Below are 14,069 nucleotides of genomic sequence, written 5' to 3'. Positions count from 1 at the left end.
GCATCGAGGCCGGAGACTTTTAGAGGATATTTTATTTCAATATCAAACATTCTTGAATTTTAATTTTCAAAATGAAAATGAGTGGAGAAAAGAAAAGTGGTTCTGATTCAAAACATAAGAGAATAATAATATTGTGAATATCTAAAGCACAGGTGGCAAACACAAGGCCCGCAGGCTGAATCTGGCCTCCACCTTGTTTTATCTGGCCTGGTACCTTGCCCCTAGTTAAGCAGTAGTTACATTTATACAGTCCTAAAATTATATCCGGCTCTTTGAAGGCAACTGCTAGGCTGATGCGGCCCCTGGTGAAATGAGTTTAACACCCCTGATCTAAAGTGTCTCTGTATATATCAGTTACAGAAGACAGAACCATAGTATGTACATTAAATGGCATAGTCAGGGGAGCTCTGGGTCCTTATATGGTGTCAAGATAGAGGTCCAGATTGCCCTCCTTCCCTGACATGATGAAGTCTTGGGCGTGTCAATGATTGCCTTTTTAGGGCCCACTGTAAACCTAACTTACATCCTTATTTCCCTCACTCAGAGACTGCTTGAGATTGGATTGCACTGGTGTAAAAGTGGGGGAAAACCCAACATGGATTGGTAACCAGTCCGCAGTCAACAAGCACATGTTAAGCATCTCCCCTAGCCTGACACATACACCCCACTGTCCCGTCTTCTTATATGTTTTCCACAGACTAATCCCCTGGAGGGTGTAAATGCTGCCTTTTCTTTCTGGGTCCCCAGCACAAAGGTCATGAGAGCTTGACACAGAACAAATGTGCACTGACTGAACATTGCTGAAATCATAGAAATAGCTGATATTTATTGAGAACGTACTACATTTTAAATATTTGACCATTATTGTTTCATTTAATCCACACTGAGGTGCTCTGAGATGGGTGCTTGTACTTTGCCTTTTTGCAAATGTGGAAACTGAGGCTATGGGACATTTAAAAACTTGCCTAAAAGTACACAAATGAAAGTGATAGAGATGGAATTTGAGCCCAGGAATGTCTGAGCCTGTTGCTCAGACTTGCAGGGTACGGATTCTGCCTTTTAGATACTTCTGTGTGTGAAGTTCGCTGCCCTCAAATTTGGATCTCAGAGCATATTCTTGAGGGTTGGTGAGTTCCTTTGAGTGAGTTGTTCTGTGTTCTGTATGCTTTATTGAATTGGAAATCCAAGTAAAGTGGATCTGAGTGTATTTTTGATCACCTGGATGACTATGTTCTGATGCTGTTTACTCTCACGTGAGTGCCAACTAGTTAGTATTACTTGCACTGTAGACCATTGTTCCTGGAGGAACAGAGGCAGGCTGGATATGGAGATAATAATGTGTTTGTGCCCACGAAGGCTCAGTAACCTTAAGGGGTTTGGAGTGGCTTACATAGAGGGCTGACGTGATAGAACTTAATTTCCACAGAGCACAAAGCGATCATGTTGTGACAATACCACAGGAATCGGGCCATTCCAGTTCGGCCACATTCACCTGGGGGACAGCAGCACACTTTCACTGATCTCATAGTTTCCATTGTGTTGAAGACGTGTGGTTAATTTCCTTTCTTTCGTAATGTTTGGTGTTTGGCTTTCCTTTCCTTCGTTTGGTTTTAAGGCTGTAGAGCACTTCAGACATAAGGAACTAACCATTTCATGTTTGCATATATTTATGTAATAAACTGAATCTTTCAAGAATGGGAAGGGAGCCATAGTCTTCTGTTTCTCTTTTCTTTTCTTTTCAAAATGATTTGTGTACTCTTTGAGGTGAGAGTGAGTATGTCAGCCTTTGGGTATCATATGTCACCCAGGGACTGACCTGAAACTAGATCAGGATAACAGGTGTGTGCATGCATGCACATGTACATGTGCACCTGATCATATTATGGACCACAAGTGGAGCAGTGGAAGTTTGAGAGGAATGGTCCACGAGCATTTCCTGGGGCCCAGCTATTTTAGGTCTTAACACAAGCAACAATTCATGAAGCATCTCTCCTCTGCCAGATGATTCTTTCTCTGGGTGTCTTGTTTATTCAATTCCTATTGTTCCTAAGAAAAATGGCTTCTTTGAACCAGTACATTTCCAGAACCTTCCTCTCAGTGACCCTCCTTTGCCAGGAATTTAAAGGGAACTCCCTTAGTGTACTGGGTCATTGCAATATCTTTGTATGCTGGCCTCCAGCCGCCAGACCAGAAACTTGAACAAAGACGTATTTCTTGTTCTCCTTGACACCTTGTGCAATTCCCTGCAGCATTACTTCTCTCGGAAGTCAGTGCTGCATCCACGGGGCTTAGGGCTTGTGAGCAATGAGACCAGTTCACAGTAGTTAATATTCTGCTTTCAGACTGACACTAATTTATCCTTGGAAGTTTATCTGCCACTCTTCTCCTTGGAATTCACAGACTCTAATGCCTCAACCATCCTAAAAACATCCCATAATATATTACTTAAGCATAGTTGTAATTCAAGTAGTTGCGTAGTTAGTGGACAATATTTTTTCCAGGGTTGAATGTTATTTTTACTAAAACTCAGCCAGTTCTCCATTATAATTACATAACCAAATCTATTGCTTTTAGAAAGTAAGGAAGGGGGGCAGTTGGGAACAGTCAGCACATGGTGAAGAGTCCTATGCTTTCTTTGCAGAATGTTGTTGCAAATAAGGTTACCCTGCTAACTCTAATGCAGATGTTTTTGCTATAATAGAATGTATGCAATCTTGGAAAAACTTGGAGTTCCCAAAAAATGGCACATTATTAATGGCAAGGCTCATGGGAAAATAGTGTTAGAATAGTCTACTCAAAAGGGATGCAGTTTTGTACTCTCAGCATGAATAAACCTAATTAAAAATGACTGGTGCCATAGAAATGCTTAATTTCTTATAAAGAACTGCCATATATATATGGAAATTTACCCTTAAAAAGTGAAAGTGATTTGATGGTAGGGTTAAGGCTGCTGAGTTACTGAGCTCAGGTTAGAGGGAGAAAACCACATGATTAGTTTTTCCAGGACAAGGCATGTGGCCCAATTGAGCCAAGAGGAGGAACCCAAGTGAACTATAGTACCGTCTTCCACAGCCTTCGGCACTAGAATGCCTCTTGTTCAATTGCTATTATTGACTAAAACTGTTAATGTACTGGAAAAAGTCATATACAAACCTAGAAAACTTCTTCCTGAAGCTGATATCGTTTTTCTATTTACCAATTCCATAGTACTACTTTGGGATACAGATGCACCTTTTGTAGCAAAACAGAGTTTATTGGGATAGTAGAAGGATAACTCACCTGATTGAATCTCCGGCATTTTTATGTTTGAAGAAGAGAGTTGCTTCATTTTGAGAAACAGAATGTGTGTAAATCACGAAGTCGGACTAAAGGGAGCCTCAGGCTACAAGCTGACATCTCCTCTAATACCTGGGAACATCTACATCTTTATTTATGATATTTTTATAGCAACAAAGAAGACTCACATATACAGATAACCTTGAGTGACAGTGGCTTATGGCAAAGATTCTCCATCTAGTCTAGTAGGGTTAGAGTAGCAAGGATGGTTTCATTACCCTAATAAATCATTGTCCTTAACAAAGCAATGAAGTTACATGTTATTTTTTCAACAAGTGGCTGTATAAGAAACACATGTAAGGCACCTTAGCACTACGCTTTGCCCCCTCTAGAATGACAAATTTCTAGTTGATGATGTCTTTGCCATGGTCTCAATGAATTCCATGAGCCTCTCCCAGGTCATGACTCCAGGGACCTCTCTCAGGCCAGCGGGCATGAGGCATTATGCCAGATTACTGAAGATGCTTGAAAGGGTCTTTGAGGAGGAAGCACTAGCATCCCATCGGACTGAGTCTCAATGTGCCCATTGGAGTAGCACCGGTTACAAAAGCAGACTCCTCTGCCCATAGTGATGGAAAGTCTAGGCAGAGGGGATATAGATGTGACCAGCATTCTGGGTTCAAATGCTAGCTCCCCCTTTTCCAGCCAGGTGACATTGCTTTCTTCATTTGCGAGATATGGGAACTCGATCACATGGGGTATGGATGAATACAAGCAGAAAAGATGTTTATTTATGGCCATGCTTTCCACTTAGTACCTTTATTTTAGGCCAGGAAATCTCTAGGGCTTTTTTTTTTCTATTTGCTTCTCTGAGGCTAAAAGAATATTTAAGAGGAAAAAATACTCTCATGCTGTGATTCAGTGTTACTTAGTGTCTCATCCTGTACTTCTCTCTCCTACCTGTTCCTGGAGCAAAACATCTTAGCTGTCACCTCTTCATAGAGCAAGGTCAAGAAACAGACCCAGATTGGGACCTTCCTACCCCTGGTTACCTCTTGACCCCCTTCATCAGCACCTACCATCTTAGGAAACCTCGCCATACATCCTCCTTGTCTCTTAGAACCACAGTTTTCCAATGTCAAAGCAACAGAACAACTCACACCCTGGAGCGGGACTGGAGCTATTCCCTGCTGGTGACCTCAGACGGCAGATGGTGAGCTTGCTGACTGGGGACAGCCATGATTCTCCCAAAGCTCTGTTACAGATGGTGCCAGTGGAGAAAAAAGTGTCACCAAATACACACATTGGTCACAGCTGATGTGGTCACTCTTGACACCTCCCCTAGGATATGTAAAAATATTTCTCCTTCTCCCCTGGAGAAGATTGTGCAAATAGGTGGGACCCCAATTCACCTTGATGGAAAAAGGTGAATGGTAAAATTGAGGGTCAAATTGGTAGAAAGGCAAATTGTCAAAATAACTAACATTATGGCAATTTAAAACTTGTAAAGTTTCACATATCTTTGCTCTCCATAAAGATGTGTTACATTAAATATTAAAACTATTTAAATATTAAATATTAAAACTATTAAATTTGGAAATGAGAATACACACTTCTTGAATCTATGGTTTGATCTAAAATGTATTCCGTTCTTTGATTGTAAGCACTCTTGGCATTTCCCTCTGTAGGACATTATTCTAGAGTCCCTGAGATAGAATCCAAGTCCTTTTCAATGTCAAAACTAGTTCTTAAATTTGGTGGTTTCTGAATGAGTACAGGATGCATTTGATTTGTTCCTTTAATTTTTCCTCCAATAGCCAGCAACTGGGTAGAAAATCCTAGCCTGGGTTGGCACAGGTGTGGGAAACTGATTCAGGATTCACCAGCCTGCCATAATTTCTTACCTTTGGAATGCTCCCAAGATCAGAGGGAAGAGGGAAGGGGCAGATTGCAGCACTTGCAACAGTGTGTAACGAAAATATTGTGCCATTGAGATGCTAATGCGGGTGAGCATCACGTTGTAAAATTCACATTGTTAGAAGGCAAGCCTAACCATTTGAATCACAGAGACTGATTTTTATGGGAGACCTCTTATTTTATTCTTTGGGTATTTCATTTTCATCCTGTGTTTTCTTTGGAATTAATAGAGCCTCTTAAAAACTGCTGTCTATAAATTTCCTCTCCTACATATGTCTCGAAACAGTTTCATTTCTTCATTTAAAACATTACAGCCATTTCGAAATGCCCTATTTTGTATTTAATTTCACCACCTCATATAAAATACATGTTCTTCACATAATTATGTAAAAATGGGTTTACAAATGCCCTAGAGATCCATATGATGGGCACATTATAGGATTCTAAGTAATAATAATCTCCTGTTTACATGAGACCTGATTTTCATGCCAGTTTTTACACTTTAATATATCCAGAACACAGCTTTGCTCAAATATGCTAGTTTATTCTGGTCCATGAAATGCACTTGAAATATCACAGATTAGCTTGCCTGGCAGAATGTGCAGCTCCATCTGATATCTGAGAGGTGAACATAATGGAGCCAGAGATGGGAATCATTGTTGTCCTGTTTGCTATGAACAGAGCTAAACAAAGCCCCGCAGGGCCACTGGAAGACCAAGGCTTAGGCAGGAGAGGAAGAAGGAGAAAAGAGGGGGAAAAAGTAAAAAAGTAGGGGATTAGACAAAGGGAAAGGGTTTGTATTACTACATAAAGAAGAGCATGAGCATCCCATAGACAATTAGTGCACAGAAAGCACAGTGTAGAGCCATGTTTTTCAGGTGTGCTCCCAGGGCTATAGCAGCATCCCCATCACCTGGAAACTTGTTAGAAATGCAAATGGTCCAGGCTCCTACCCTCATCCCCATACTGAATCAGAAAGGATGGGGACAGGGCCCAAGAATCTGCCTTAACAAGCCCTCCAGATGACTCTGACGTGAACCCATTTGAAAACTAGGGTTTTGCTGGAGGGTACCAATCATGTCAGTGTAGTGCGCTGAGAGTCTGAGATGCTTCGAATGTGTGTGGGAGGGACAGCAAGCCCGGTGGCAGAAGAGAGAGAGTCAGAGACCTGAAGGATACGCAGGTGAACAGCAGGGCACAGCTAGTAGAGGTACATGGGAGCTGTTATTCCCCTTGAAGGAAGTGCTTTGAGAGCACTGTGTTTTCAGTGACTCCTGAGGTAACAAATGTCGTGACAGCGTTGAGACAGTTAAAAGACTGTGTGAAAAGCATGGAGGGAATCTTGTCCAAGGCTGGGGTTAGTGCTCACTCTCATCCCTCTCCCACTGTGTCATTGCCCAGGCTCAAGTTCGTGGTGTTGTCCAAACCCCTGGAAAGGGGCAACAGAAAGGAGGATCCAGACAGAACACCAGCCCATCCGAAGCAGGGGACAGTTAGCACCCTGGGGGACAGAGCAGGAGTCAGTGAATGCAAAGCATAAAAGGGTGAAGGGGCTGTGACCAGTGACAAGATTGGGTGTCCTAAGTTTAGGACTCCCTGGATACCCCAAGGAAGAGAATGTTGTGATTTGGGTCTTGTGAAAATTAAATGAGTGAGGTAAGATGATTGCAGAAGTTCTGTGAGGTCGTGTACCCAGTGACAACATTTTGGGCCCTATGGGAAACAAGTCGATAATTTCTCACAGCCCCTATCGTGGTGCTGTGAGGACCATCTTTGGTGCACGTACTCTGGAACAAGTGGCTTTATCCAGCCCGAAAGCCTGGTCTATCATCTCATCAGCAGAAGACCAAAAGCATGAGCTCCCCAAAAAGAAGTAGAAGGTGCAGGAGGAGAGAGGCTGCTCCTTAGGGTGTTCGGTCCTCTTTTGCACATTTATGCATATATTCAGGATGGACAATTTGTCAATTAAAATTACAGGTAAAGAGGGATTTGACTCATACTGGCTTTCTTGTGAGGAATGCATAATTCCTGCAAATTCAGAAATGGAAAATGTGGTAATACACTTTGGCTGCATGCAATGCACTGTGATTAAGTCTGTATTTAGGGGTGGTTATCAAAATATTTTACTGTGTAGTTAGACAGAAACAATTTATTCAGCCTTGTCCATAACTTTCCTTTGAAAAAGTAACATTTGCTTCTCCCAGTGGTTTAAATTTAAATAATGATTAAGGAAATGTTCTGTAAATAATACTTTTATTATATATCAACAGAAGGAGTTCTCCCCCAAGTTTACAGAATCAAAGGTGCACACATTTCTTGAGATTTTAAAAATTCATTTGATCCTCTCTAGATTTCTTTTCTAGGCTTTCCTTTTCTTTGTTAAAGATTTTATTTATTTATTTTTTTAGAGAGGGAGAGGGCAGGAGAAAGAGGGTGAAAAACATCAATGTGTGCTTGCTTCTCACATAGCCACTACTGGGGACCAGGCCTGCAACCCAGGCATGTGCTCTGACTGGGAATTTAACTGGCAACCCTTTGGTTCACAGGCCGGCACTTAGTTCACTGAGCCACACCAGACAGGGCTAGGTTTTCCTTTTCTAAAATGGATTCTATTCTCTACCATGACCCAGTCCTAGCCACCGCTTCACCCTTTGTTAAGTTCAAATGGCCTCCTTTCTAGCACCTGTAAAGGCAAGACTACCTGGACTTGATCCAACCTCAGCCTCCTGGCCTCTAGCACAGTGCCTGCCACAGTAGGTGCTCAATAAACATTTATTAAATCAATGAATTGCTACCAAAGACTGCTCTGTGTACCTGCTTTTTGAAGCAGTTCTTTCTTCTACTATCTCCTCTTTTCCTCTTCCCCACCTGGCCTGCTGGATTCATTACAAAGACATTAAACCTAGTCCTCAATTTCTCCAAATTTGTTTATGCAACTCACTGAATTATGTTAAAAGGTAACAAAGCCTCATGGTGAAACTTTTTCCTTTTCTTTTTTGCATCAGAAGCTGTGTAATTTAGGGATACAATGTAGCTCACAATGCACATTAATTATGAAAGGATATATAGTATATCCCATTGAAACTACTCATTGTGCAGGGGGAAAAAACCTTTTTAGGTTATTTAGTGTCAACTGAACTCCATTTAGTTATAGCCCCTTCTGGGGAGAGGCTGATAGAGTGAGCTGTGGTTTGGGCCCATGTAGATGCATGAAGATAAGAGTTCATGGGCAAGGTTTCATGAAATTTGAATGTGAAGTGGTATTATGCATCTCTTTCATTTAAATAACCTAAAATGAGTAATTCACTCCCTAGAACATTTGATAAAAATCCTTGGAAGTTTGCCAGCAGGCACGGTTGGGGAAAAGAAATGCATATTCAAAAGTAGAGAAGAAAAAAAAAGAGAGAAAAATTAGGAAGCAAAAACCTGTAAAAGCAATCTATACCTGATTTATTTTCTAAAATAAATGGAAGCATCTTGGTTCAGATTGTTTCAAAAGGCCAGGGCCTCCCTTTACACTGCTAAGCAATGCAGTCTGCTGGGAATACCACCTTTGAAACTCCAGTGCACTTAAGAAAGGACCCACGAACACTTTCTTTGCATTGTGTTCACCTCAGGTGACAGATCCCATGAACTGGAAGCTTGGTTCTGGAGTGTCAAAACACCCACATGCAATGGGATGGTTGCCATAGAGATAACGGGATGATAGATAGCTAGATGATAGATAGGCACTGAATAGATAGTAGATAAATGATTTCATGTGTCAGAAGAGGCCTTTGTACCTAGGAAATTACAGATTTTTTTTTCGAAAACAATTCTTCTGTCAAAATCAAAAATAGAACTCTCTTTGCTTTACTCCCACTCTATATGCATCCCCTACTCTTCCAAAGCTTTTTTCTTATTATCACATTTATGAAGGGTTACGCCCATTCAGTTCCTACTTGACTTCTTGTCTAGGAGATTAACTTGCTTCAGAGGGTTGAATGTAGTATTTGTGCTAGGGAGCAAGAGGGTAGACAGCTGACCACTAAGGTCTCTTTATTTTACAGTAAATAAGGGCTTTGTTTGCTCTTACTTTGTCCTTTTTTTTTTTTTTTGTACTCAGACCAGTTTTTTCCCTTTTTCTCCTTCCTTACTTTTTACTTGTTTCTTTTTCTTTCTTTATCCTTACTTTTGGATTCCTCCCTCACTCTCTTATTCCCATCTCTGTGTCCCCCTGACTTTCCTGCCTTACTCCATTCTACCTCACTCTTTTTATGGGTATCTCTGTGTATTTTTCTAATGCCAGATGTTCTAACACATTGTGAGTCCACTTGATTCTTAAGATGAATCAATGGGCAGTTTCAGCAGAGAGAGCTGTACGTTTTACAAAATGATAGCGAGGTATAGGATCTTACAAAGCTATCTTAAAATTTGTCATGTGCCCACTGGCCCGAATACCTGAAGGGACTGTGTAGAATAAATAGGTAAGAATGTGAGCTCAGTCTATTATTCTCTCTGCACTGTAACCTCTGACAGCCTGAAAAAGCAGACCCCATTTTATGGGCCATTAAATAACAACTGAGTCCTAAATTGTGTTAGGAGCAATCAGGAAGAAATCAGAAGCCCAGGTGCGTTCCTGGGGGAAGCTTTAGAAAAACATGGAACAGACCCAACTCTCATTTTGCAGATAAAGAAAAAAATGGGGTGCAGAGAGCTTGTATGAGTTCAAAGTTTTGTAACTAATAATTTCAAGAATCTAGAACCTGGGGATTCTGACCTGTGATCAAGTGACTGTTTAGTGCACTGTCTTACAGAAAGAGAGGTGTGCGAGAGATTATGGAAGAGGGAATCATTATGCTAATGTAGTGGAATTTTGGGGACCCTCTCCAAGTTAGGGAAAGTGGAGAAAGGAAATGTTTTTAAGAAAAGAGAGGCACTCCTGTTTATTCCAAAGAGGAGAGAAGAGGGGAGGCAATGAAGATAACAGAAAAACCTCTGTATCACAGTATTATCATTTGCCAAATGCAGATAACAATGTGTTCATTGTAAGTAGCTGTGATCAAATGAGAAAATGTGAAAGGATTTAAATATGAAAAGTACGCAACTAATAGTAACTATATTTTTGGATTTGTGAACAACTTTCTTTCTAACCAGCTTCAGGTGAGGAATAGTTAACACTCACATCTTAATGGCCTGGAGGTTGCTGAGGCTGGTTTTCAACATGTTTAAGGTTATTGAAGGGCAAACTAAATCTACCTGGCTCTGAAACCTGGTCCCAAGCTGTTAGTTTTCAGTCGTCATAATCCCAGTCACCACTGGTGGCCTGCCGCTAGACCCAAGGAAGGCAGCATAAAGACAGGGTACTATTTGTCAAAAATGATTAACTGATGCCACATGCATGGAAATATCTGTAATGTCATCTCAATTCTGATTGATAAAGACTGATATATTGGTTTTCTTAACATTGCAGTGGCTGATCATGGCCATAGGTCACACAAAGGTTTAAGAAGTGGATGTAGTCAGCTTCCCCAGGAACCAACAACTGGAAATTGGCACATAGGAGGTCATTGGAAAGTTCCCGTTGGATCTATACCTGTGAGAGAAGGAAGAAAACTGGATCAGAGGGAAGGAGAAATTCAGTACAGTTGCAACAGTTCATAAGGATCTCAGCAAAACCCTTGATGAGTTATGGGGTTGGGATGGTCCTTCTGAATTATCCAGAATTGAGGTAAAGGGGCTGAATCCTTGTACTCCACATCAACCCACCCTTAGATGACGGCAGACACTGAACAAGGTGTCTCTCTTTTGCTGAGAGAAATTGCCAGAAAGGACAGCAGCCAGCACTGCGGGCAGCAGGATATGGAGTGCTTCCCTTCTGAAGTGGGGTCTGGACGGAACACCACAACCCGACACTAAAGGCCAAGCTGTTTTCTAAACAGGTTGGAGCGGCCTGGAGAGTGTTGGCTCGCTGTTCTCAGGGAACCGAGAGTTCTCAGAAAGGGACTAAGGGCCCTGGAAACGCAATGAAAAACAATATTATTTCTTCTTAAGAAGTCTAAAACAAGATCTCTTTCAAGTTTTAACAAAAAATTGTTTTATATCATTGAGGAGGCTAATTGGAACATTTGGCTAATAATAGACCCATCAGAGTTGTCAGTCCGGGGCATCGGAGAGAACACACGAGATGTTCTCCCAGTTTGCTTCAACATTCTCTTGGGACCGTGACCAAATGGCAAAGAAAAAGGTCCTGTGTACACAACCAGAACTGTGAAGAAGGAGGAAAAAGACTGGTCTAAGTGGAGCTGCCATTACTCATGGAATCTGAGAAAACAAAATTGTTATGCAGATACTGTGAAACTTAGAGCTCATCTCTCAGCTTGATTATTGGGAGGCTTCAAACAAAGTTGTTTGCTAAATGTGAGAATTTTCTAGACATTTTATTTAAATTTGGCCTCGTTTTATATACAGAAATTTAAGACCATAGCTCCAGCATTCCAGCTGTAAACTAAGCTATATTCTTCTCACGTATTCGTCAAGAGTTTATATCCTTCTAAGAGTTTGTGTGTGTGTGTGTGTGTATGTGTGTGTGTGTGGCAATTTGCACATCAGTGTTTTTGGAGTTAGGTCAACTCATTCATCCTTTGCATGAACGAAATGAAATTAATGTAATGCCTTTTGTATGGATGAGTTAAAGCGTGTATAACTGTGTGTTGATCTCCAAAGACAATTTGAATAAGTCAACCTCAACCCTGCTAGTGAGACCAACTATTTTTACCAGATATATTATTAACAATCAACATTTTTTCCATATGTCATTGATTTGCCTAATAGTCACTCTTTTAGAAAACTAAGCTGAATGTGGCTGAAACAGCAAAGCTCCCCTCCCTCCCTTGCCTGTACCTAGTAGTAAATACCTGCTGAAACCATTAATACCTTCCATTTCTCAGAAAATAGAACCGTCTTTGACTCAATTACCACAAAGAGAAATGCGGGAATTACGTTAAACTTATTCTTCTCTTCTACCTTGTATATTTAGTTTGCCACCATATACTGCCTGTTCTGTCTTCCAAATACCTCATCTGTGTTGTCTTCATAATTTCTACTTCCTGTGACTTCGTTTGGATCCAACGGTTTCTTACCCACTCACAATGATAGAGAAACTCCTCTACCAAAGATTGTCCACACCACCAGCATAATAAGAATGATCTCACACAAATCCTTCATTGTTTCCCTTCTAACACCCCAAGATAAATTTTGGATCCCTGTGAATGTCGGAGAAGGCTCTTCATGATCTGACCCCTATCTGCCTCATTAGAGTTCCCCACTCTCATGGACACCTGCTCCGTTCTCCCCAAACTCTTCTCCCTGTCATCCCGTGACAGTTCCCCCAGCAAGGCATGCCCTTCATTCCCAGGCCAACAGCTAGTCTTTGCCCAAGACTCAGCTTAAACCTCACCTCCTCTATGACCTGCTTCTCTGACGTCCCCCAGCCCACATCCCTTCCCTGCCAGACTGCTAGCCCCTCTGTGCTTTCATAGAGCTGTCAAGACATTTAAATTGTTTAAGAAATACAGTGGTCTCTATACACATGTTTATCTCCAATTAGAAGGCAAATAACAGGCAGAATTATCTGTTCCTCCATATTTACAGTGTCTATAACAGGGTCAGACACTTAGCACATGTCCAGAAAGTGTTATCAGTTTAGCTTTTTAGTGAATAAGAATGTTATACACAGTGCTCTTAGCTCCTGATTGACAGAGAAATTTGACTTTTAATTATAAAAATACTACAAATCCCTTAGTCAAGTGAAACATAAGATAAAATTATTTTCTGATCAGGTTAATTAAGTGCTTGGAGTTCTCAGAGCTGTGGATGCAAGTTATTTTTTCCTTCCATGCCCTGCAGGAAGAATGATCTGTCAAAAAGAAGTCTCTGGTTGGTTCATTCTAGAATTTAATATATAATTTTAAAAAGCACTCTCTGGATGATTTTGCTAGGTCTGTTTTTCTGCCAAAATTTTTGTCGTCAGTACTTCAGTTTTTATCTAGCTGTATAAAAAAGGAAAGATACTCAAGCTATCTCAAATAAAGGGCATTTAAACATTGGAACACAAGTGGGGAAGTAAGGGGAGACAGGGTCCCAGAATAAGAGCCATTGTGCATTGCTGGCTGTGGGGGTTGGAGGATAGCTCTGGACCCAAGGCAGTTCTGAGAATCTCTCATGCTGTATCATTAGTATGACTCAGGCTGTGGATTGGCTGCTTATGGGTCAGGTGCCTATCTGAGGTCCAATCAGCTGTCTGTGAGATGGTCCAGTCACAGATGGGCAAAGTGTAGCTGCCTATGTAACCCATGGTGTGAGCAGAGTAGATACCTTTAGAAAAGAGTGGGTGGGTGGGCAGGAAGGATGTGTGCCCCCAGCGTAGTCACAGGAGCGCTTACTCCATCATATATGTTCACATCATAAATATAAAATAGATGTAAATAAACCCAAGATAATAGCACAAATGAGTTTTGAAAAACTATTACCTTTGTGTTAATATAGTTTGATTTTAGTTTTCTGTAATATAATTTTTTATCAGTGCTTGTGTTTAACATGAACAACCTGAGGACCAGAATCCCTGAAAACTTAACATTCGACTACCATGAGCCAGGACAAGCCAGCTTCAGGACGCCACCCACCAGCCTCAAGGCTCAAATTTCTGAACTCCTATGTTCACTGGAGTTCAGAAGGGTGCGAGGTGTCAGACGTGTTAAAAACAGCACGGAATGTGAGAAGTGTGTGTGCCTTCCCCAGCCAGTGTAGAATGGTTCCACAGCCATCAGGAAGCGCACAGTCAATTGGAGAATTAATAGTTTACTCAAAACTCATTCTCCTTATATGCCCTCTAATAA

The sequence above is a fragment of the Phyllostomus discolor genome, chromosome 7, assembly GCF_004126475.2.
Source record: "Phyllostomus discolor isolate MPI-MPIP mPhyDis1 chromosome 7, mPhyDis1.pri.v3, whole genome shotgun sequence".
NCBI classification, from domain to species: Eukaryota; Metazoa; Chordata; class Mammalia; order Chiroptera; family Phyllostomidae; genus Phyllostomus; species Phyllostomus discolor.
The sequence above is the reverse complement of the archived record's forward strand: the minus strand, read 5'-3'. Positions refer to the sequence as shown.